The sequence below is a fragment of the Crotalus tigris genome, unplaced genomic scaffold (genome assembly GCF_016545835.1).
Source record: "Crotalus tigris isolate CLP2741 ecotype Arizona unplaced genomic scaffold, ASM1654583v1 scf7180000023750.25931, whole genome shotgun sequence".
Taxonomy (NCBI): Eukaryota; Metazoa; Chordata; class Lepidosauria; order Squamata; family Viperidae; genus Crotalus; species Crotalus tigris.
This window is the reverse complement of record NW_024100159.1, coordinates 1-24,093: the sequence shown is the minus strand read 5'-3', so window position 1 is coordinate 24,093 and position 24,093 is coordinate 1. Positions and strand designations below refer to the sequence as shown.

At 45.4% G+C, this 24,093-nt stretch overlaps 2 long non-coding RNA genes across 5 annotated transcripts; one reads left to right on the top strand and one right to left on the bottom strand.

The window, feature by feature from the left end:
- The first annotated feature begins 224 nt into the window (after positions 1–224).
- On the top strand, positions 225–20,825 carry LOC120298161. 4 transcript variants are annotated; one of them, XR_005553971.1, is made up of 4 exons: positions 665–726; positions 2,760–2,970; positions 3,549–3,762; positions 20,575–20,825. It is a non-coding gene; the product is annotated as an uncharacterized LOC120298161 (long non-coding RNA). The 4 variants fall into 4 exon arrangements; XR_005553972.1 differs by lacking the exons at positions 665–726; positions 3,549–3,762 and adding an exon at positions 225–276; XR_005553970.1 differs by lacking the exons at positions 665–726; positions 3,549–3,762 and adding an exon at positions 298–358.
- On the bottom strand, positions 13,555–14,226 carry LOC120298162. The gene is made up of 2 exons (XR_005553973.1): positions 14,189–14,226; positions 13,555–13,983 (listed from the first exon to the last, which is right to left on the bottom strand). It is a non-coding gene; the product is annotated as an uncharacterized LOC120298162 (long non-coding RNA).
- Positions 20,826–24,093: the final 3,268 nt, after the last annotated feature.

The following is a 24,093-nucleotide window of genomic DNA, read 5'->3' as shown; positions in this document are numbered from 1 at the left end:
CCGTCGGTATCGGCCGTCCCCCAGGTGCTGCGGTAAAAGGACCTTTCCATCATGTCCGACTTCCGTCCCTTCGTTCTTAATCTTTCCCCCTACTTCCTGTCGGGTAGACCTCCTCAGTATGTCCGACTTCCTGTCCGCGCAAATTCGCCGTCCTCCAGGGTCTTTAAATTGCGACCTTCCCAATATGGCCGACTTCCGGTCCGTCCTTCTTAATCGTCCTTCCACTTTTTTTCGGGGACCTTCTGGGCAGGGCGGACTCCACGTCCGATCAACGAGGTAAGCCTTGAAAACCCCATTCAAAAGGCTTATTTCCCTTGTCCTGCCCTGCTATTTCTTTAAGGAGATCGTACGTATGTAGGTTTGTATTTAGGTTTGATGTTTCTAAACTATATTTCTTAGAGATCCCTCTGTATTAATATAGGCGCAATATCACATCTCTATTTGAAATTGTGTGCATTTTTATTAAGAAACGATCAATATAAAAATAAATGCAGTTTATTTTGAAACTGTGTATAACCTATCGTTCCCTTCTAGGTTTATCATTTAAAGGATGGATAAAAGGGATGAGACGTGAGAAGTCGCAACTAATGAATGGCTTTTATTATTTTGTTCGCTGTCCATCTAACTTTGTAGACCTTTGTCCAAAACAAGTCAGGGTTAGGAAGGGTAGGAGATTTCTTCCTTTCCTCTCCAGGTTGCCGTAAACAGCCCACCCACCGCCCAGAGGTAAGAGAAAGGTAAAGCAGGTCTCTCTGGGGGAAGCAGGTGACCCGGGTCTTTGCAGAGTCCGGCTTGCAATTTTGCTAACTTCCCCCAGTCACAGCTGCATCGACTGATGTAGCGGCCAGGAGGAAGGGTGGGGAGGAAGGGTGGGGACGCCTGCCGGATGAAAGCTTCAGCCTTTTTGGAAAAGGCAGTGGAGAAAGGAGGTCACGCTCCCTCTGCCAAATGGGTGACCCCCCCCTTTCTGTGGCTGTTAAGAAGGAAGGGGGGGGGGGAAACAGATAAGTTGTTCTTGAGGATTTTCCCCCCCCTTTTTTGCCAGCTTCAGTGAGATTAAGGCTTTTCCTTTTAAAAAGACAGGGATGGAACTGGAGGAAGGTTGGGAGCCCAGTAAAAACCGCAAGAGGCAGTGGGAAACACGGTGGGAGGTTGCGATTACCCCCGCTCCTCTAAATATTGCAGTTTTGGTGGGAAATAGCAGGAGGTAGGATTCCTCTCTTAGGAAAGCTCAGGTCTTTCAGATACATTGCTGGTCCCCACACACCCCATTTAATCCATTTTCTTGCTGCAGAGAGAGATTCTGTTAAGTTCTAGCTGGAACTCCACGTCTCTTATTCTGTTGGTAGCTGCTTTGCTTAGGTTGGGTGTAGCCTAGGGATATTTAAAAACAGTGAGGAAAGTCCACAGGAGCCCCCCTTATGCTCCCATCGCCTGTTTCCTGGGAGAGGGGAAGTTATTTATTGAGACTAAAGCGGTCAAGCCCTCTGGGAAGAATTGAGTCCTACGGTTAAAGAAGGAATAGCAGTCACAAAAGGAAATAAATCCTTTTAATATGATTTTAAGATTATTATTATTGATCTATTGAAGTTATTGAATGGTATTAAGGGTCAAAAAACAGTGCCATCCTGTGATTGAAGCAGGTAGAGGAGCCATTAAAAAACTTTTCAATAGAGGAGAATAAATAAAGGTCAAAAGTGAAAATATGTCTATAATAATGTATAATAATATGAATTATTCTTAGTAAGAAGTAGAACATGTAGGAAGAAAAATGTAAATAAGAAAGAATGGGGCTATAAGGACAAATATTCTAAAGAAGAATAAGGGGGAAATGTAAATATTAGATTACCGTTACGTAATTGCTGTAAAAAAAAGGAGTATATAGTGTATGTGTATGTGTGTTATATTTTGCTTTGTTCTGTTTTGTTGGTTAAAAATAAAAATTAAAAAAAAACTTTTCAATGGCATTTTAAGGTTATTCTTTATTATTAAAACCTTATTAATATTAATAGGGCATCATAGTCCTCCTTAACTAGATTTAAGGCTTTTGAAGCAGATTTCTTCTTCCGCGCCTGCGTTGCAGCAAACGGGCCTCCCCTGGCCCTATTAATAAGGTGTTAATACTGTTAATAAAGATAGAGAATTTAAAATGCCATTTAAAAGGTTTATTTCTTTTGGTGGCCACAATACCCGTTTTTGACCAGAAGAGGGCACACTTTCCCGTCTCATAGCTTTAGCTTGGAGTCCATGGTAGGCTTTTTTTAATGGCCTCCATCCTATAGCCAAGGGACAGAAAACTCTGTCAAATCAGATACTGCAGCCACAAAAATAAATAAACCTCTTTAATGGCGTTTTCAGATGATGATTATTCTTTATTATTAAAACCTTATTAATATTAATAAGCCACGATAGGCTCATTCCCATCCCCTACTACACTTGACTTGCAATCACGGTATACAGGCCATGTGGCAAAGTACCACAAGTGGTACACATACCACTGGTTGAAAAGCCCTGCTCTATAATTATTAATATCAAGGCTTCTAATAATACAGATGCAAAAGAATAACCTCAAAATCCCGACTGTTCTGTTCACTGAACCTGTCTTGCCCTCTCCGGCTGTAAAACGGGGCCCAGGGGCCCTTTTACAAATGCAAATGGGGCAACTAAGCCTGAGAAAGAATCCCTGAAATTTATGTTTCCAACATATGAACTGTATCTCTATGTTCCCAATTTGGCCTCTTGTTTTTCTCCCTCTGAAGTGGAAAGGGCACAAAGAGACCCAGCCTCCTAGTCTCTCGTACCGGCATCCAGCCGCCTGCTTAGGGACAGGAAGTCGGCCATGCCGAGAAGGTCGTTCTGAATGGAAGTGGACGGACGGCCACAGAAACGGACAGGAAGTTGGCCATCCCGGGGAGGTCGGTGTGTAAGACAGTGGAGGACTACTGCGCATGTGTGACTGGAAGTTGGCAGGTAAGGTTGATTTCCTTGTGTGGCTGCTATTCCTGCCTAAGGCTGCGTTCTGATGACTTTGCCCCTAAAATAACAACATAGTCTTTCATATCTTGGGAAAGCCTGACTTTTTTGCCCTCTTTTGGGCAAGGAAAGAGTAGGGCCTCAGGTTTTTAAGAAGAGACTTGACAACCATTTGTCTGAAGTGGTACTATAGGCTTTCCTGCTGGACTACAAGACCTTCCACTCTATTGTTGTTATTGTTGATCTCCCAAAGCAATTGCTCACTGTATTTTCTTCTACTGTTTAGAAGGAAAAACATAACAGAAAGGAGAAACTATTCTTCTTTTAGCCGTTGTTTTGTGGTTAATTCAGGGTTCGGGGGAAATTTGACCGGCTCCTCTGGTTCAAGCCTGTGCTCCAGCTCAAAATATGGAGTTGTGTTGTTTTGAGAAGGCTGTGCCAATAGCAAGTGGGAGGTCTTGTGGCAGGATTTGATTCTCTTCACCCCAAGACCAGCTGGTAAAAGCAGGAAATTAAACCGATCAAGAATTCTGGTGATTTGTTATGATTCCTACAACTCAGTGCTTTTTTCTTAGGCCCTAGGAGTAGGTAACCCAAAACACTCGAAGAGCCACTTGGACCCATTTACAACCGAAAACATCTTTTATGACTCATGGACTTCTACTCTCAGAATTCCTGAGTCAGCATAGCTGGGCTAGCTAGCTCTCTCCTGCCCTTCCTGCTTCCTGCAGAGACGCAGCAAAAGGAGGAGTGCCATCCAGTAAGCTTTTTAGCTCGTCGGAGAACACTGTGAGTCCGCTCTCTTTTTTACACACACACACACACACACAGAGAGAGAGAGAGAGAGAGAGAGAGAGAGAGAGAGAGGAGGGGGGAAGCACAAGTGCCTCTCTCTCTGTCTGCAAATGGCAGAGGAGGCTGGGAGCCGCAGGGGAAGGCTCAAAGAGCCATATGCGGCTCCAGAGCCGCAGGTTGCTGACTCCTAGGGGCACTCAGAGTACACCTTTGATAAAGGAATATACATAATAAGCAAACACGTATAAAACTGAGTTTAGTCAAAGCAGCAAAGTCTGCCCTCTTGTGGCCAGTGTGTGCTGTAACGTTTAGCAAAGAAGCCCTGAAGTGGCTTATTTTTATTCTTTCATTTCCTTCCTTTGATGGAAGCTCAAAGCAGCCACAGAAGAGGCTGCTGGGAATACAAAAGATAATTGCAGAAGCTAAAATTTCATTTCTAATAGGGCACCGAGGAGGGCAAAACAGGGAATGCTGCCCTCCTGTAGCCAGGTAAGTCCATGGCATTTTTTCCCCAAGGTACAGCAGAAAAGGTTACTGGACAGATTCAATATAGATTGGGTGTCAAATTCAATTTCACTGAGGGCCGCATCAGCATTGCAGTTGCTGGGGGGGGGCTGGGTGGGTGTGGCCAGAGTGGGTGTGGCCTACTGGGTGGGCGTGCCCAATTCTACACCAGTCGCGTCAAGGGTGCCTGTGGGGGTCTGGGCAGGAATGGGACAGATCTGAGGGTCTCTGGCCGAAGGGGGTGGGACGGGGGCAAGTGCCAAGGCATGGTCCACTGGGGCAAGTACCAAGATGGCCACCACAAAATTGTACATTGGCTCCCAGCCGGCTGGGGCCAAGACAGCGGGCTCCCTCACTGTTTCCAGGGTGGCTTCGTGGGCCACATGAAACCACTTTGCGGGCCGCATCCGGCCCCCGGGCATTGTGTTTGACATGTCTGATATAGATGATTAATAGGTGAGATAAATAATAGATGAGAGAGGGAGAGAGAGAAATCTAAAACATTTGTTATATAAAGCACAAAAAACTTCATTGGAAGTTTATTTTGGTAGAACCCCCAAATCATTACAAAAGATGATCCTCGGTGATTTCGGCACAGGGCAGGAGCACAAGGTGCCTAACAGGTCCAAGCTCCTGACCGCAGGATCCCAAATATATTCATATTCATATTAGTAAAGTTGGAAGGGACCTTGGAGGTCATCTAGTCCAACCCCCTGCTCAGGCAGGAAACCCTACACCATTTCGGACAAATGGCTGTCCAGTCTCTTCTTAAAAACTTACAGTGTTGGAGCATTTACTGCTTCTGGAGGCAGGCTGTTCCACTGATTAATTGTTCTCACTGTCAGGAAGTTTCTCCTTAGTTCTAGGTTGCTTCTCTCCTTGATTATTCCACCCCTTGCTTCTTTGTCCTGCCTTCAGGTGCTTTGGAAAATAGCTTAATTCCCTCTTCTTTATGGGGCACCCCTGAGCTAATTGTATATACTGCTATCATGTCCCCCTTGTCCGTTCTCTTCGTTAAACTAGACATACCCAATTCTAGCAACCATTCCTTATATATTTTAGCCTCCAGTCCCCTAATCATCTTTGTTGCTCTTCTCTGTACTCTTTCTAGAATCTCAACATCTTTTTTACATCGTGGTGATCAAAACTGGATGCAGTATTCCAAGTGTTGCCTTACCAAGGCATTGTAGAGTGGCATTAATACTTCACGTGATCTTGATTCTATCCCTCTGTTAATGCAGCCTAGCACTGTGTTGGCCTTTCTGGCAGCTGCACACACTGCTGGCTCATATTTAGGTGATTGTCTACTAGGACTCCGAGGTCCCTCTCACAGTTACTACTATTGAGCATGGTGCCACCTATGCTGTACTTGTGCATTTGGTTTTTCTTGCCTAAATGTAGAACCTTGCTTTTTCACCATTGAATTTCATTTTGTTAGTTAGTGCCCAGTGTTCAAGTCTGTCCAGATCCTTCTGTATCTTAAGCCTGTCTTTCCTGGAGTTGTTGGCTATTCCTGCCAGCTTGGTGTCGTCTGCAAATTTGATGAGTGTCCCCATCTATTCTTCATCCAAATCGTTGATGAAGATGTTGAAGAGTACTGGGCCCAGAACAGAGCCCTGGGGCACCCCACTACACACTTCCCTCCAGATAGATGCAGTTCCATTGAGTACCACTCGCTGAGTACGGCCGGTCAGCCAGCTACGGATCCATCTGGTGGTGGTTCTGTCTACCCCACATTTTTCTATCTTGTCAAGTAGTAGGTTGTGATCTACTTTATCAAATGCCTTACTGAAGTCCAAGTAAATTATGTCCACAGCATTCCTCTGATCCACTAATTTTGTCACTTGTTCAAAGAATGCAATAAGATTTGTCTGGCATGATCTATTTTTGACAAACCCCTGTTGGCTTTTAGTAATGACTTTGTTTGCCTCTAGGTGTTCGTTGATTCGTTGTTTGATTATCTTTTCCAGGAATCTTCCCAGGTAGTGAAGGTCAGGCTGATAGGTCTGTAATTTCCTGGATCCATTTTTTTTTTCCTTTTTTTGAGGATGGGAACTACATCATCTCTTTTCCGTCCTCCTGGTAGTTTCCCCACTGTGTTCCAGGCTCTTTGGAAATATAGTTCGTGGCTCCGTATCACATCTGCCAGTTTTCCTTGAGAACTCTGGGCTGTAATCCATCTGGTCCTGTCGATTGAACTCATCTATGCTGGACAGGTGCTCACTAACCATTTTCTTGCCTATCTTAATTTGTGTTTCTGTTTTGTTTTTTATGGCACTATTTTTGAGAGGTTGGTCTGTTTTTTCCCTTTGTGTAAAGACAGATGCAAAAAATGAGTTAAATAGTTCTGCTTTCTCCCTGTTGCTTGTCACCTTCTTGCCACTTCCACCCACTAATGGACCAATCATTTTCTTCACTTTTTTCTTGTTTTTTACATGTTAGAAGCTTTTTTTTGTTATTTTTGACTTTGGTCGCAAGCCTTAGTTCATTTTGAGCCTTGGCTTTCTTCACTTCATCTTTGCAGGCTCGGGCTATTTGCTGATATTCTGACTTAGTTATGTTCCCCTCTTTCCACTTTCTATACTTGTCCTTTTTATCTTTCAATTTGTCAGAGAGTTCTTTATTCAGCCATGCTGGTTTCTTTTGGGAGCTGTTGTTTTCCTCTTTGTTGGTATTGTGCTAGACTGTGCTTTTATTATCTCATTTTTCAAAATTTCCCAAGCTTCTTGAGTTGTTTTCCCCTTGAGGATTCTCATCCATGGAATCCTTCCCAAGCCCTAAGTTTATTGAAATTAGCTCTCTTGAAGTCCAAGACTCTAGTTTGACTGTGTTCTATTGCTTGTGCTTCTATAATGTTGAATTCTAATATAATGTTGAATTCTAATATTGCATGATCACTTCCTCCCAGGGTTCCTATGGCTTCAACACTGTCTATCATTTCATCTCTGTTAGTGAGAATTAGATCCAAAATGGCTAATCCCCTAGTTCCATTCTCTACTTTTTGGGAGACAAAGTTGTCTGCTCGGTTTGCCAGGACCCTGTTTGATCTTCCACTTGGTGCGGAGTTTGTCTCCCAGTTGATGTCAGGGTAGTTAAAGTCCCCCATTACTATTGTGATGTGCTTCCTACATACCTTAGTTAGCTGACTAGCAAAAAGTTCATCTATTTCCTCTTTGGTTGGGTGGTCTGTAGTATACACCTATGGCAATGTCATTTCCCCTCCCTTTTATATTGACCTAAATGCATTCAAGACAGTTTTTATCATTGTTGTGCTCTATTTCTGTGGAGATGTAGTTATTTCTTATATAGAGAGCAACTCCACCTCCTCTTTTATTTGGTCTGTTTCTTTTAAATAATTTAAATCCCTCTAGCTGTGTGTTCCATGTGTGGGTTTCATCCCACCATGTTTCCGTAATGGCAACAAAATCGTATCTGCCCTCATTAACCTGAATTTCTAGTTCACCCTGTTTGCTGTTCATACTCTGTGCATTGGTGTATAAACATTTGAGTCCTTTGTGGGTGGCCCTGTGTTTCCTTTCTACAGAACCTGTGTGGTGCCTGAGTTCCCCTATTGTCTTACCACCTATTTGGTTGGTGCACTTTATGTGGCACTCGCTATTAGAGGCTTCATTTTGCTTGATAGCAAGGTTGATATTCTTGTCCACACACACATCTATGCTACATGCACTGATAGCCCTATAGTTTTTAAATTGCCGGGGACAGGGTTGTTCCGTGTCAATTAACTCCCTGTCCCCGCTGTTTAGTTTAAATTTCCCTTCAGAAAATCTGTGAATTTATAGCCGAGTAACTCAGTCCCTTTTTTTGATGGATGCAAACCATCTCTTTTGTACATCTTTTGATTGGACCAGCTACTGACATTGTGACTAATATATCCAAAGCCTTCCCCTTCACACCACTCCTTTAGCCACATACTGAATTGTGCTATGCACTGGCCGTTTCCGTTTTGCTCCTTATACACTGGTAAGACCTCTGAGAAAGTAAGCCTACAGCCTATTCTGCTAAGTTCCTTCCCCAAGCTCTGGAAATCATTCTGCACAGAGAGTACATCTTTTTGGGAGAGATCATTAGTGCCAAGATGTACAATAGCCTCCACATCCAAGTCCTTGCTGCCATTCTTGATTATTTTAGAAATACGCTTCTTGTCCCTACTGGCAGTAGCACCTGGAAGACACCTGACCTCTTTCAAAGCCTCTGTGTCCTTCCCTAAATTTACCTCCCTTATAATTGAATCACCTACCAGAAGGTAGCTTCTCTTTTTGGGAGCCTTTCTATTCTTGCATGACTGATGTGCAATACCTGATTCACACTTTTCCCTGTCAGAATCTAGTTCTTCATCTCGGACCACAATCCCCTGCTTATTTGAGTTATCTTCACAAATACCTTTACCTGTCTCCTTAATGTCCCTATTAAGGTCAGCAAGGGCACTGTAACTGTTGTGCAGACACACAGCGAAAGCTTTGTGTTTATGGTTCACAGCTCTCACCCTGCCAGATCCCACGGTTGTCCACACTGCCCTTCTCCTACAGGATCTTTGTGATAAAGGGGGCTGATAGCATGGGGGCTTACTAGAGGGGCTGAACTGGACACCTAATTTCTGCCCGAAGAACACGGATTACAGACCCTAGGTAAATGATCTGTCCTTGTAGGCTAGTGATTTGTTTACAGATAGGACAGTTTCCAAGTTTGAAAAGGGTACTGCGAAAGACAGCTGCAAAGCAAGTGTTGCACTGAACTAAGCCAGACATCTTAGATACAAGGGATGTCACACACACTTGCCCTGAATGTACTGCTACTGTTTGTGATTTTTAGTTATATAATTATATAATTCGCGCACCATTAGGCGCGCGGGCCGCTACTTTCCTGGTGGATTCTCCCAAAACTTACAGATTAAGCAGCAGGTGAGGCAATGCAGCACGTTCCAGCAGCCCAACCGGAATTGAAATGGGGTTTAAATAGAGTATAATACACTATAAGTATAATGTATTATACTCTATTTAAACCCCATTTCAATTCCGGTTGGGCTGCTGGAACGTATAGTGAAGGAAGACTCAAAAAATACTTTATTGTTCTGCATCATATCTTCCAAGCGTTACCCAGTTGCAACAGTTTGTACAACAATTCAAAACATAATACAGTCTTACAGATAAAATACATAAAAGCATAATCCAATATTTTAAGGATAAAAAGTCACACAAAAATTACAAAAGCAATGATAAAATACCATGGGTAAATAGTTCACTAATTTAAAATGACATTTTTGACAAAAGGTGAGGTGTAAAAGGAACCATAGTTGTCATCAAAAGATTTTTCTCAGAAGAAAGAAAACACAACTTCAGTGTTCAAATACATAAATATCACAACATGTATCTCTTGGTGAAGAGATGGTGATAAGAAAGAATACATAAAAACAGGTAAAAGATAAAACTTGTCTACCATAAGCATCACAACTACTTAACAACAGTAAATCAGGAGTAAAACTCAGTTGTATTACAAAAAATAAATGTCCAACAGAAATTTCAGGAACAAAAAGACAAATGTGTGTGACAAAAGAAATCAAAATTCTTGAGGTGACCGCCATACTGTGTGTCATGTTTAATATTTATCATTCAAAACATAACTTACACATTTTAAACAACAGCCGTGGATAAAATTATTCCAAATAGAAATCTTTTATCAATCACTGGCCACACCAGACATTAACAAGAGCGGTTGAGGTTTTCTGTCTGGTTCTAAGAACCCTGGCTGTGGCTAAATTTATGCCAGGCAGAAAACTATAAAATCTATTATCAATCACCGGCACACCCAGCGTTAAAAAGGGCCATTGAGATGCTTTCTGGTTCTAAGAACGACCATAGTGCCTAAATTAAGCCAGGCAAGAAATCTACTCAGGGTTTCAATGGCCACATCTAGAATTTAAAAGGGTCACACAGATTTATTTTCCAGTTCGAGGACATAATGTTTCACTCTAGCAAAAAACTAGTTATTAATTTGTAGAGATGGCAATACCTCGTATTAAAGTGTGTCACCAGGTTTACTTTTGGTTCCAAGAGATCTGGCTGCAGCTGACATTATTTCTCAGGGTATGAAGTTGGGAGGGAAGCGATTCAACAGGATTCCCTTCCAGTTTGAGACTCAGCTAGGGCACCGGAGGAGGCTTGTAGTTGAGCGCTGTTGACTCCTCCAGTGTGACTCGCCCTGGCTGCTCACTCAGGTACTGAAAGGGTCTCCCTCCCATGGTGAGTCTCACAGAGTGTGTGCTCAGAGGCTGGACGAGCCTGGGAGCGTCTGGCTGCCTACTCATTCAGTGTGAGTTTCACAGAGTAGTAACTCAGGGGCTGGAAGACCTCTGTCATGAGTGCCTTGGCATCACCTCTGAGTCAGGATGGCCTCAGCAGCAGTGCAGCCTTTTGCCCAAGAAATGCAGCCCATCAACTCACCCGTGCCCATTTCCAGCCAGCTTTCCTCCTCCGCTGCCCTCCCGCAGCCATTCTCCACGGCCAGTGGGCCCTTGGCCCTCTGCCTGTCGCCCTTTGGCCCGGCCAATTCACCCAGATACCGTTTGTCCTGGGTCTTTGTCTGTACAGGACAAATAGCCCACAGCCAGCTGGGTGGCAGGCAGGAGCCATGGTGCTGCGGGGGCAGCGTGCCATGAGCAATCCCAGGGGCTGGGGAGGGCAGTTGTGATGCAAGATTTTTTAAAGTGCTGTGGCTGCTCTGCATGTTTTGGGGCCTTGCAGCTCTGACCCCTTCCGATTGGAAGGAGGGGGACTGGCAGCAGAAGTAGCAACCACCGGGGCCACTGGGGGGAGCAGTCAGACAAGAGTGTGTTGGGGAACGAGGGAGGGAGGGAGGGGCACCTCAAGGGGACTTCACAAAGACAGCTTGACTCGCAACTCAAACGAAAGAGAGGAGGAGGAGAAAGGCCGGAGCAGCTTCTGCCACAGCCAGGGAGGCGGGTTAGGGGAGCACACAGGCAAACAGCAAGGCCAGCTTGGCTTCTACCCACCCTTCCCTCCCACGACGGGTCACAGTTCCAACCCCCAAGCCCATGCCATTTGCCCTCCCTTCCCTCCCACGACGGCGCACGCAGTCCCATCAGCCCCAGCCCTTGCCATTTGCCCTCCCTTCCCTCCCACGACGGCGCACGCAGTCCCATCAGCCCCAGCCCTTCCCATTTGCCCTCCCTTCCCTCCCACGACGGCGCACGCAGTCCCATCAGCCCCAGCCCTTCCCATTTGCCCTCCCTTCCCTCCCACGACGGCGCACGCAGTCCCATCCGCCCCAGCCCTTGCCATTTGCCCTCCCTTCCCTCCCACGACGGCGCACGCAGTCCCATCCGCCCCAGCCCTTCCCATTTGCCCTCCCTTCCCTCCCACGACGGCGCACGCAGTCCCATCAGCCCCAGCCCTTCCGATTTGCCCTCCCTTCCCTCCCACGACGGCGCACGCAGTCCCATCAGCCCCAGCCCTTCCCATTTGCCCTCCCTTCCCTCCCACGACGGCGCACGCAGTCCCATCAGCCCCAGCCCTTGCCATTTGCCCTCCCTTCCCCCCCACGACGGCGCACGCAGTCCCATCAGCCCCAGCCCTTGCCATTTGCCCTCCCTTCCCCCCCCACGACGGCGCACGTAGTCCCATCAGCCCCAGCCCTTGCCATTTGCCCTCCCTTCCCCCCCACGACGGCGCACGCAGTCCCATCAGCCCCAGCCCTTGCCATTTGCCCTCCCTTCCCTCCCACGACGGCGCACGCAGTCCCATCAGCCCCCAGCCCTTCCCATTTGCCTTCCCTTCCCTCCCACGACGGCGCACGCAGTCCCATCAGCCCCCAGCCCTTCCCATTTGCCCTCCCTTCCCTCCCACGACGGCGCACGCAGTCCCATCATCCCCAGCCCTTGCCATTTGCCCTCCGTTCCCTCCCACCACGGCGCACGCACTCCCATCATCCCCAGCCCTTGCCATTTGCCCTCCCTTCCCTCCCACCACGGCGCACGCAGTCCCATCATCCCCAGCCCTTGCCATTTGCCCTCCCTTCCCTCCCACGACGGCGCACGCAGTCCCATCAGCCCCAGCCCTTGCCATTTGCCCTCCCTTCCCTCCCACGACAGTGCAAGCACTCCCATCAGCCCCAGTCCTTGCCAGTTGCCCTCCCTTCCCTCTCAAGGTGCAAGCAGTCCCATTAGCCCACGCTTCCCTCCCATGACGCTCCAGTTCCAGCAGCACACCAGCCCTCTGTTTGCCTGTGTGCCCCCCTAACCCGCCTCCCTGGCTGTGGCAGAAGCTGCTCCGGCCTTTCTCCTCCTCCTCTCTTTCGTTTGAGTTGCGAGTCAAGCTGTCTTTGTGAAGTCCCCTTGAGGTGCCCCTCCCTCCCTCCCTCGTTCCCCAACACACTCTTGTGTGACTGCTCCCCCCAGTGGCCCCGGTGGTTGCTACTTCTGCTGCCAGTCCCCCTCCTTCCGATTCTGGGGTCAGAGCTGCAAGGCCCCAAAACATGCAGAGCAGAGCACTTTTTACAAAAAATCTTGCATCACAGCTGCCCTCCCCAGCCCCTGGGGTTGTTCATCGCATGCTGCCCCCGCAGCACCATGGCTGGGGGCTATTTGTCCCATATAGCCAAAGGCCCGGGACAAAGGGTGTCTGGGTGAATTGTCCAGGCCGAAGGGCGACGGGCAGAGGACCAAGGGTCCACTGGCCGTGGAGAATGGCTGCGGGAGGGCAACGGAGGAGGAAAGCTGGCTGTAAATGGGCTGAGGCGAGTGGCAGGGGGCGAAGGAGGCGTGACCAAGGGTCCATGCCTAAACATGGGGGGCGGTGCAGATGGACTCAGGAATAGTGCATCTCTTTTGTCTCTCTGGTTTCATGGACTGCAATGATCATGATCATCATTGACCAGTGAGGGAAGCGATCCAAAAGGATTCCCTTCCAGTTTGAGACTCAATTGGGGAGCCTCAGGGACCAGGAGAGACTTCCAGCCGAGGGCTGTTGACGCCTCCAGTGTGATTCGCCCTCGCTGCTCACTCAGGGACTGAAAGAGAGAGACTTCTGGTGTGAGTCTCAGAAAGTATCTGCTCATGGACTGAGTGAGTCTGGGAGCCGATAATTATCCACATCCAGTCGGTGTGAGTGTCACACAAGCTCAGGGACTGAAAGACCTCTAAAAATGAGTCATCACTATTTACAGGATGGATTGGCATGTGGAATGCTTGTGTGGCCCTTCTCAAGTTCTAAGAAGTACAGATGTGGCTAACATTACACTAGGCCAGAATACTAATTACTGTTTTAATAATCAGTGACCAAGCCTAGCAATAGAAAGGGCCATAGACATTTTCTTTTGGGTTTTAAGAACCATTACCAGGCCTAACAGTAAGGAGGCAAGAAAAGTATGGAATCTTATGTACATCATGGAACACACCTAGAATGGGCTAAAAATACAACAGGCAAGAAAACGAGAATCCCTATTATGTAGCAATGGTCACAGATAGGATTAAAATGTGTAGTGTGGTGTGATCATGAAAGTGGCTTACATTTTCAGCGATTGTTCTAAAGGTCAGTTTTGACATAATTGGTGAAATAGCATTCTTGGTGGAGATCATGTTCCTTCTTGCGTTCCATTCCTTCTTCCTCCTTTTTCACCATCAACACTGCAGGCTGACAAGTGAGTCTTCTGTCTTCTAGGATGGTGTAGAGTACATGTCTTTGAGATAAAAAAAAAAAAATCAACATTACTTCAGCTGCCACTGAGGTTTTACACCTAAGAAGGCACAATACACTGTGGTTACTATTACCTCAGAGGCAGGTGTTACCCCTACTTACCTAGGAAGAATGGACCATCAATTTTTTTTGGGGGGGGGACCATTGACCTCCCTCCATATCATAAAACTTTGAAGAATACAACTTACCTCACAGCGTAGGAGGCGCCATCACAGCCAAAGGCTAATAGGGCTTGAACTGGAGACATTTTCTTGCTGTCTTGGTTCTTCTTTTTTCTTTCTTCGCCTTTGTTTCTTCCTCCGTGTCTATTCTGAGGAACATTTGGCAACAGGCGTGCAAATGTTCCTCCCCTCGATCTCAGGGACTCTAAAGCTACAAAATCTTTTATAGATCAACGGCCACTCTTAGCATTAAAAAGGGCCGTTGAGGCTTTCTTTCTGGTTCTAAGAACCATCGTCATGGCCAGAATTATGCCAGGCAAGAAAGGTATAAAATCTATAATTGATCAACAGCCACACCTAGCATTAAAAAGGGCCATTGAGGTTTTCTTTTGGTTCTAAGAACCATCGCCATGGCTAGAATTATGCCAGGCAAGAAAGGTATAAAATCTATTATCCATCAATGGCCACACTTAGAATTAAAAAGGTCCATTGAAACTGGGGAGGTTTCCTTTCTGGTTCTAATAACCATTGCCAGGGCTTAATTTATGCCAGGCAAGAACGATATAAAATCTAATATCTAAAACATTATATTCTTCTTAATTTCCATTCCTTCTTCTTGTACTTTTACCATCGACGCTGAGTCTTCTGTCCTCTAAGATGCTGTAGTACATGCCTTTGAGACAAAAAAAAAAATCAGCATTACTTCAGCTGCCACTGGCGTTTTACTCCTATGAATGCACAATACACTGTGGTTACTATTACCTCAGAAGCAGTTGTTACCCCCTACTTATCTAGGAAGAATGGACCATCAATTTCCTAGGAAGAATTGACCATCAATTTTTTTTGCTGGAGGGGGACCATTGACCTCCCTCCATATCATAAAACTTTGAAGAATACAACAGCGTAGGAGGCGCCATCACAGCCAAAGGCTAATAGGGCTTGAACTGGAGACATTTTCTTGCTGTCTTGGTTCTTCTTTTTTCTTTCTTCGGCTTTGTTTCGTCCTCCGTGTCTCTTCTGAGGAACATTTGGCAACAGGCGTGCAAATGTTCCTCCCCTCGATCTCAGGGACTCTAAAGCTACAAAAGCTTTTATAGATCAACGGCCACACTTAGCATTAAAAAGGGCCGTTGAGGCTTTCTTTCTGGTTCTAGGAACCATCGCCATGGCCAGAATTATGCCAGGCACGAAAGGTATAAAATCTATAATGGATCAACAGCCACACCTAGCATTAAAAAGGGCCATTGAGGTTTTCTTTTGGTTCTAAGAACCATCGCCATGGCCAGAATTATGCAAGGCAGAAAACTATAAAATCTATAATCAGTCAACAGCCACACTGGTCATTTAAAAAGGCCATTGTAATTTCCTTTCTGGTTCTAAGAACCATCACCATGGCTAAAATTACGCCAGGCAGAAAACTATAAAATCTATTATCGATCAACAGCCATGCCTAGCATTTAAAAGGGCTGTTGGGGAGGTTTTCTTTCTGGTTCTAATAACCATTGCCAGGGCTTAATTTATGCCAGGCAAGAACGATATAAAATCTATTATCTAAAACATTATATTCTTCTTAATTTCCATTCCTTATTCTTGTACTTTTACCATCGACGCTGAGTCTTCTGTCCTCTAAGATGCTGTAGTACATGCCTTTGAGACAAAAAAAAAATCAGCATTACTTCAGCTGCCACTGGCGTTTTACTCCTATGAATTCACAATACACTGTGGTTACTATTACCTCAGAAGCAGTTGTTACCCCCTAGTTACCTAGGAAGAATGGACCATCAATTTCCTAGGAAGAATGGACCATCCACTTCACTCCATATCCTAAGACTCTGAAGAATACAACTTACCTCACAGCGTCGGAGGCGCCATCACAGCCAAAGGCTAATAGGGCTTGAGCTGCAGACATTTTCTTGCTGTCTTGGTTCTTCTTTTTTTCTTTCTTCGCCTTTGTTTCTTCCTCTGTGTCTCTTCTGAGGAACATTTGGCAACAGGCGTGCAAATGTTCCTCCCCTCAATCTCAGGGACTCTAAAGCTATAAAATCTTTTATACATCAACGGCCACACCTAGTATTAAAAAGGGCCGTTGAGGCTTTCTTTCTGGTTCTAAGAATCATCGCCATGGCCAGAATTATGCCAGGCAGAAAACTATAAAATCTATAATCAATCAACAGCTGTGTCTAGCATTTAAAAGGGCTGTTGGGGAAGTTTCCTTTCTGGTTCTAAAAACCATTGCCGTGGCTAAATTTACAGCTGGCAAGAAAAGTATTAAATCTATTATCTACAGTTCAGTTTTGATTTATGTGGTGAAGTAGCATTCTTGATATTCATTCTTGCGTTCCATTCCTTCTTCCTCCATTTTCATCTTTTGTCTTCTAAAATGGTGTAGCAGAAGTCTTTGAGTTAAAAAAAATAGTATTACTTCAGCTGCCCCTGGAGTTTTACTCCGAAGAATGCACAAAGTACAGTGGTTACTATTACCTCAAGTGCAAGTGTTACCTTTCCTTATCAAGGCATAATGCAGAGGTTCCCAACCATTTGGGCACCAGGGAATGGTGCCATGGATAAAGGGTTTCCGCGGACCAGAGGGGGTATGGTTTTGAATACCTGCATCCTGAGGATGGAGTTTGCTTGTTTGTGTGGCCTGCTTGGTGGCATGGTGCGGTCCAGTGCTGGTCCACAGACTGAGTGTTGAGGACCCCTGGCATAATAGATCAACAAGTAGTGGAAGACCACCCACCTCCCTCCATATCCTAAGTCTTTGAAGAATACAAGACTCAACTAAACTTACCACACAGTGTAGGAGGCTCCATCACAGCCAAAGGCTAATAGGACTTGAGCTGGAGACATTTTCTTGCTGTCTTGGTCTTCTTTTTTCTTTCTTCGCTTTTGTTTCTTCCTCTGCTGTGCACAGCAAGGGTTGTCTCTTTTGAGGAACATTTGTCAGCAAGAGTGCACTTGCTCTCCACTCAGTCTGCAAAGCTAAAAAAACTCTAAAATCTTTTATAGATCAACAGCCACACCTAGCATTAGAAAAGGACTGTTGAGGTTTTATTTCAGGTTCTGAAAACCATTACCATGGCTAAAATTATGCCAGGCAAGAAAACCATAAAGTTTATAATCTATCAACAGCCATGCCTAGCTTTAAAAGGGGCCATTGAGAGGTCCCCCCCCCCCAGTTCTAAGAACCATTGCCATGGCTAAATTTACGCCTGGCAACAAACATTTAAAACTTTATTATCTACAATTCAGTTGTGATTGAGTTGGTGAAGTAGCATTCTTGATGGAGACCATATTCATTCTTGTGTTCTATTCCTTCTGCCTCCATTTTCACCATCAACACTGCAGGCTGGCAGCTGAGTCTTCTATCTTCTAAGATGGTGTAGTAGAAGCCTTTGAGTTAAAAAAAATAGTATTACCTCAGTTGCCCCTGGAGTTTTACTCCTAAGAATGCACAAAGTATAGTGGTTACTATTACCTCAGATGCAGGTGTTACCGTTCCTTATCTAGGTATAATGCAGAGGTTCCCAACTGTTTGGGCACCAGGGAATGGTGCGGTGGATAAAGGGTTTCCGCGGACCAGAGGGGGGGGGGGTGTTGAATACCTGCATCCTGAGGATGGAGCTTTGCTTGTTTGTGTGGCCCACTTGCTGGCATGCTGCAGTCCGGTGCTGGTCCACAGACCAGGGATTGGGGAGCCCTGGCATAACGGATCAAGAAGTAGGGAAGACCACCCACCTCCCTCCATATCCTTTGAAGAATACAAGACTAAACTAAACTTATCTCACAGCGTAGGAGGCGCCCTTACAGCCAAAGGCTAATAGGGCTTGAGCTGGAGACATTTTCTTGCTGTCTGGGTCTTCTTTTTTCTTTCTTTGCTTTTGTGTCTTCCTCTGCTGTGCACAGCAAGGGTTGTCCCTTTCGAAGAACATTTGTCAGCAAGAGTGCACTTGTTTCTCCACTCAGACTGCAAAACTAAAAAAACTATACAATCTTTTGTAGATCAACAGCCACACCTAGCATTAGAAAAGGGCTGTTGAGGATTTATTTCAGGTTCTGAAAACCATTGCCATGGCTAAAATTATGCCAGGCAAGAAAACCATAAAGTCTATAATCTATCAGCAGCCATGCCTAGCTTTAAAAGGGGCCATTGAGAGTTCCCCCCCCCCCAGTTCTAAGAACCATCGCCATGGCTAAATTTATGCCTGGCAACAAACATTTAAAACTTTATTATCTACAGCTCAGTTGTGATTGAGTTGGTGAAGTAGCATTCTTGATGGAGACCATATTCAGTCTTTTATTCCATTCCTTCTTTCTCCATTTTCACCATCAACACTGCAGGCTGACAACTGTGTCTTCTGTTTTCTAAGATGGTATAGTAGACGCCTTTGAGATTAAAAAAAAATATCAATGTTACATCAGCTGCCCCTGGAGTTTTACTCCTAAGAATGCACAATACACAATGGTTACTATTAGCTCAGATGCAGGTGTTACCATTCCTTATCTAGGCATAATGCAGAGGTTCCCAACCTTTTGGGCACCAAGGACCGGTGCCGTGGAGAAAGGTTTTCTGTGGACCAGAGGGGGTGTGGTTTTGAATACTGCCTGAATCTTGAGGATGGAGCTTTGCTTATTTGTGTGTCCCACTTGCTGGCATGCTGCGGACCAGTGATGGTCCACCGACCAGGGGTTGGGGACCCCTGGCATAACGGATCATCCGCCTCCCTCCATACCCTGAGACTTTGAAGAATACAAGACTCAACTAACCTTACCTCACAGTGTAGGAGGTGCCATCACAGCCAAAGGCTTGAGCTGGAGACATTTTCTTGCTATCTTGGTTCTACTTTCTTTCTTCTTCTTTCTCTTTGGTTTCTTCCTCTGCCATGCCCAGCATGCGTCGTCTCTTTCGAGGAACATTTGGCAGAAGAGCGCAACTTGGTCCTCCGCTCAATCTGCAAAGCTAGGAAACTATAAAATCTTTTATAGATCAACGGCCACACCTAGCATTAGAAAGGGGCCATTGAGGTTTCCTTTCTGGTTCTAAGAACCATCGTCATGGCTAAAATAATGCCAGCCAGAAAACTATAAAATCTATTATAGATCAACAGCCACACCTAGCATTAAGAAGGGCCAGTGAGGTTTTCTTTCTGGTTCTAAGAACCATCACCATTGGCTAGAATTATGCCAGGCACAAATCTATAAAATCTATTATTAATCACCGGCCACACTGATCATTTAAATGGGCCGCTGAGGTTTCCTTTCTGGTTCTAAGAACCATCACCATGGCTAAAATTATGCTAGGGAAGAAAGGTGTGAAATCAAATATCACTCATAATACCAGGTAGCAGCCAGAATATATAATGAAAACTCTTTAATTTCACAATAAATTCAAAGACCTAACCATAGTTACAGTTGGGAAACTGACTATCCTAGACCAGGGATAGGCAACATTGGCTCTTTTATGACTCGTGGACTTCAACTCCCAGAATTCCTGAGCCAGCCATTCTGGCTCAGGAATTCTGGGAGTTGAAGTACACGAGTCATAAAAGAGCCAAGGTTGCCTACCCCGTCGTAGACCAAGCAATGTCCAAAAACATTAATAAATTTCTAGGAGCCTGTCACTCTGACAAATTAGCCATGAATAGACAGACAGAAACAATATGTACCCACTTTGCAAAAAAGACAACACCTCTTCACCAGCAATCCACACTGAGATATGCATAGATTAACACTATGATTAACATCAGACCAGCAATCAAGAAGTAAACAATGTCCTAATCAAGGAACTGCCAAAGACGCTAACAACAAATAGCACAACAAAGAACCTCCAAGACCATTTTTTTTAAAAACTGCTAAAGCAAGCCTTAGGGCAGTGATGGCGAACCTTTTAGATCTTTTAGAGTGTCCAAAAGCCGCCCTGCCCCAGCTCTCGCCCGCCCGCCTCCCCATCCCGCTCTGCCATCCCGCAGGGCCACCTACCGCCTCCATGGCCCGTCGCAGATCTCCCAGGTGGTCCTGCAGTGCCATGGCAGTCACGCCTTCTGCCTGCGCCCCACAGCATCATCTGCATGCGACAGGGTGCGAGGGCGGAGTCTTGTCCCCACTGCCCGGCTGCCATGTCCTTGGCTGGGCTGCTGCGCCCGGGCCACACCCAGGGGTGATTCTCCTCCGGGGGTCTGCTGGAGAAGAGGGGGCCGCGGGGGGAGGTGGGGCTGGGGCGAAGGCGCGCGTGCCCATAGAGAGGGCTCTGAGTGCCACCTCTGTCCCACGTGCCATAGGTTCGTCACCACTGCCTTAGGGTAAATTTCAGCAAGGCCCAAACAGTACTGGACAGGCTTCCTCAATTTCATGATACACCGAAGAGTGAATTAAACCATCTGTCTTACTGTTGATGTCTTCTTCTTCGTCTACAGGTCATTTTGGATTCGTGCCTTGAAAGTCAACATTACTTCAGTTGGAACTGGGGTTTTACTCCTAAGAATGCACAATACACAGTGGTTACTATTACCCCAGACACAGGGGTTACCCTTGCTTATCTAGGCATAATTACTGGAAGACCATCCACCTCCCTCTATATCCTAAAGCAGGGGTCTCCAAACCTGGCCCTTTTATGACTTGTGGACTTCAACTCTCAGCACGCTGGCTGAGGAATTCTGGGAGTTGAAGTCCACAAGTCATAAAAGGGCCAGGTTTGGAGACCCCTGTCCTAAAGCTTTAAAGAATATAAGACTCAACTAAACATACCTCTCAGCGTAGAGGGTGCCATCACAGCCGAAGACTAAGAGGGCTTGCGCTGGAGACATTTTCTTGCTCTTTTTTTCTTCTTTTTTCTTCTTTCTCCTTTGTTTCTTCCTCAGTCGTGCCCAGCAACGTTGTCTCTTTCGAAGAATATTTGGTAGAAGAGTGCACTTCCTCTGCTCAGTCTGCAAAGCTACAAAACTATAACATCTTTTACAGATCAATGGCCAACCTAACATTAAAAAGGGCCATTGATGTTTTCTTTTTGGTTCTATGAACCATTTCCAAGGCTAAATTTCCAGACCAACAATCAAGAAGTAAACAATACCCTAATCAAGGAGCTGCCAAAGAAGCTAACAACACATAGCGCAACAAACAACCTCCAAGACCATTTTCGCTAACACTGAAAGGAGCCACTAGAACAGTGATGGTGAACCTTTTAGAGACCGAGTGCCCAAAAACTTGCCCCGACCCCGCTCCACCCCTCCATCCCCACCCCCCACCCCCCACCCCCCCCCGCCCACAGGACCACTTACCACCTCCATGGCCCTCCGCAGATTGCCCAGGCAGCCCAGCAGCACTATGGCAGCCACGCCCTCTGCCCGCGCCCTGCAGCATCAGCTGCATGATGGGGTGTGAGGGCAGAGTCTTGTCTACGCTGCCTGGCTGCCATGTCCTTGGCTGCGCTGCTCCGTGTGGGCCACGCTCAAGGGTGAGTCTCCTTCAGGGGAGCTGCTGGAGAGGAGGGGGTCGCAGGGGGAGGCAAGGCTGGGGCAACAGCACATGTGCCCACAGAGAGGGCTCCGAGTGCCATAGGTTCGCCACCACTGCACTAGAACAAACTGGGAACAAACTGCACTACAACAGGGGTGTCAAATTGCCGGCCCATGGACCGGACAGGTCACGTGGAAGCCCCGCCCACCCCATTGCCGGCAAGGGCAAAACCAGCCCGATGCGTTGCATGACGTCACATGATGTCACGAGTTTGGACATGCTTGGTCTACAAGAAAACCGCCAAGCTCAGAGAGCACCAAAGACACCTCATTTCAACTGTTAACCACAAATATTCTTCTTTATTGGTATTCCTCATATTAAAATGCATCACCAGGTTTACTTTTGCTTCTAAGAAGTCTGGCTAGTATTGGCATTATTTCCAAGGGTGTGAAGGTGGGAGGGAGGTGATCCCAAAGGATTCCCTTCCGGCTTGAGTCTCACTGAGGGAGTCCTCAGGTACTGGAGGAGGCTGGTATCTGTCTGATTCTAAGATCTACAGCCAATAGCTAAAATTGTCTTGGGTCATAAATTTTTTTGCTACTTTTTAGGCATGTTTGTCACACTTATGACTGCTCTTTTTACCCTTGATACTTTGTAATGTTTAAAAAAAAACTTTGCTAAAGCAAGTCTTAAGATAAACTTTAGCAAGACCCAAAGATTTTTACAGTAGTTAACATGTTGCAAACAGTATCTGCCAGGCTTCCTCACTTTCATAATACACTGGAGAGTGAATTAAACCATCTGTCTTACTGTTGATGTCTTCTTCTTCGTCTACATGGATTCATGCCTTTGAAATTAAAAAAAAAAAAATCAACATCACCAAATGACCATGGATGTTCAGAGGTTAGAAAAGCAATCAGTCAAAGGGGGTTTATGTGTTTTATCCTACTTGTCAAAGAAGGCAAGATACAATAACTTGTAACATTGCTCCCTTAAGCCACTAGCCTGTTTTCTACATGTTTTGCTTCTTTTAAGGCAGAGGTCTTCAAACTTAACCCTTTTATGACTTGTGGCTTGGCCCGCTGGCTGAGGAATTCTGGGAGTTGAAGTCCACAAGTCATAAAAGGGCCATGTTTGAAGACCCCTGGACTTCAACTCCCAGAATTCCTCAGCCAGGCACGCTGGCTGAGGAATTCTGGGAATTGAAATACAGAAGTCATAACAGGGCCACATTTGAAGACCCTTGGACTTCAATTCCCAAAATTCCTGAGCCAGCCATGTTGAGGGGAAAGGGAAGTTTCCAAGCTGAGCCATGCTGGATCAGGAATTCTGGGAGTTGAAGTTCACAAGTTATAAAAGAGCCAAGGCTGCCTACCCCTGCGCTAGTTTCTTGTCTTGTTAACTTGTTAAACTATAGGGTTTCCTGCCTGAGCAGAGGGTTGGACTAGATGACCTCTAAGATCCCTTCCAACTTTATTATTATTCTATATTTTACTTTTAGGGGCTTGTGCGTTGATTAAAATTACCTCAGATTCCAAAAAAATTACTTTATTCCTGAGAGCAAAATCAATTCCTGAGATAATTTTACCTTTAAAGCTAATTTTAACTCCTATTCACCTTTAAGAATTTAAGAACTTGAATTCTTGGCTAAAATTACCCCAGGAATTCACTTTATTCCTAAGAGGAAAGTCAGTTCCTGAGATAATTTTACCTTTAAAGCTAAGTTTAACTCCTATTCACCTTTGCTGGTTTGGTCCCTTTAAAAAGGACATGGCTGAGATTAGCTCAGGTTCCATCAAAATTTTATTTTAAGAACTTGAATTCTTGGCTAAAATTACCCCAGGAATTCACTTTATTCCTAAGAAGAAAGTCAGTTCCTAAGATAATTTTACCTTTAAAGCTAATTTTAACTCCTATTCACCTTTGCTGGTTTGGTCCCTTTAAAAAGGACATTGCTGAGATTAGCTCAGGTTCCATCAAAATTTTATTTTAAGAACTTGAATTCTTGGCTAAAATTACCCCAAGAATTCACTTTATTCCTAAGAGGAAAGTCAGTTACTGAGATAATTTTACCTTTCAAGCTAATTTTAACTCCTATTCACCTGTGCTGGTTTGGTCCCTTTAAAAAGGACATGGCTGAGATTAGCTCAGGTTCCATCAAAATTTTATTCTAAGAACTTGAATTTTTGGCTAAAATTACCCCAACAATTCACTTTATTCCTAAGAAGAAAGTCAGTTCCTGAGATAATTTTACATTTAAAGCTAATTTTAACTCCTATTCACCTTTGCTGGTTTGGTCCCTTTAAAAAAGACATGGCTGAGATTAGCTCAGGTTCCATTAAAATTTTATTCTAAGAACTTGAATTCTTAAGAGGAAAGTCAGTTACTGAGATAATTTTACCTTTAAAGCTAATTTTAACTCCTATTCACCTTTGCTGGGTTGGTCCCTTTAAAAAGGACATGGCTGAGATTAGCTCAGG